General features: G+C 46.4%; 1 pseudogene; it reads right to left on the minus strand.

The window, feature by feature from the left end:
• Nucleotides 1–822: 822 nt before the first annotated feature.
• Nucleotides 823–1,574, minus strand: LOC118836225 (annotated as a pseudogene).

Consider the following 1,574-nt stretch of genomic DNA (forward strand, 5'->3'; position numbering starts at 1 on the left):
TAAATCCAATATAACTTTAAACTCTTCTTAGCTCCTGGAGCCCTAACCAAAAGAGGCTGCAGTGTGTGTGGGCTGAAGTTTACTGGCTCCAGCTCTGGAGCTTGCAATCAAGGTGGGGAAACAGAGCAAGGCAGACTCAGCTATCAAGAACCACATACGCGTGTTCACAAAGCAGTCAAGACAACAGCAACAGTTCAAGCAGCAATCCACCTTCTCTCACATACAACGGAGTCACAGTGAATGTTGAACCCCAAACTGGAGTCCTCCCAGACCGTCAGACCCCCTCCCACCAGCATCAGACCAAACAATGCAAACTGATTTCATCATTGTGGAATTCTGTAATTACTACTCGTTCAAGTCAATCCTAGAATGGGAGAAAAAACAGGTCTCTAAAGCACATCTATTCAACTGTTAACTCCATTTGGAATTCCCACTAGAAGATTCTTACAGAAGATTTTCATTCACTTCCCTGTCACCTCTATCCATTGGCTCTACATCTGTCGTTTAGAAACACACTGAATAAATATAGTCTCCCTTCATTGTGAAGGACAACCATTCAAATATTTGAAGTCAGTTATTGGGAAGGCAACTTTGTTGCCAAAACATATGCACATGTGGAAATCTTGTAGTTCTGAAAATACTCAACCGCAAAGAGAAATCATTTTTGGATTATCCAGTTTTGGATTTGGGGATACTCTTTTCATTACCTGTTCACAAACCAGAGATAAAGGAGAGGTGACGTAGTACAAAGGGTTTAGATGATAATGTTGGCAAGGCCCTGAATATAGGATTCAGTGGGCTAGGCTTAGAGCTTGAGGGGAACTACCTTGAACTTCTCACCACTCTGTTCCAGGTTCCATGGTGAGGGGAGAGGGTCCAATCACCAGCAGTCAGTCCAGTTGAGAGTTTCTCATACAGCCAGTCATTTGTCCCAGAGTGAGTCGTGGGCCTTGCTGCAGGTCTTCAAGCTGAAGCCTGCAGAAGACATTCCGGTCATGCAGATGACATGGTTTGACCCTAACAGAACTCTATCACTTCTGGGTGGAGAATATAGCCACCACAATATTTAGGCTTGGACACATCCTGCTCTTGGTACAGCCCCTGTAACTCTTCATTCTTCTTCCTCAGCTACTCCAGATCTGGAATAACAGAGCTCTGGCCACCAATGACTGCACTGCTTTGACTGCTTTTAGGGCGGGAGTGAAAACAGAGTTCAACCTCCTCCTCTGGCAACCTCTGTACCTGCGCTTCCACAGGCACCTGCCTATTGAGGGGTGCCCAGTAGAAGAGGAGGGAGGCAAAAGGGTTAGAATCTAATTCTTTTCATTTTCAGCCTTCAAAGTTAGTGAGGAAAGGGAAGCCATCCTGGTCAAAGCCCTTTGGCAGAAATGTTCAGGCAGAAAGAAGGATTTCCCTCCCTGGTGCAGGTGGTCAGACACATGGCATTGGGTTCATACCCCACCAGGCACCGGGATGCTTCTTTGAACCACGTAGAGAGCTGCTGGGTGGGGGTCTAGAGAGATCAGGTGCGTCTTGTCTAAGGCCTCTTGGCCCTTGAGGTAACTCTTCCTCAT

The sequence above is a fragment of the Trichosurus vulpecula genome, chromosome 2, assembly GCF_011100635.1.
Source record: "Trichosurus vulpecula isolate mTriVul1 chromosome 2, mTriVul1.pri, whole genome shotgun sequence".
NCBI lineage: Eukaryota > Metazoa > Chordata > Mammalia > Diprotodontia > Phalangeridae > Trichosurus > Trichosurus vulpecula.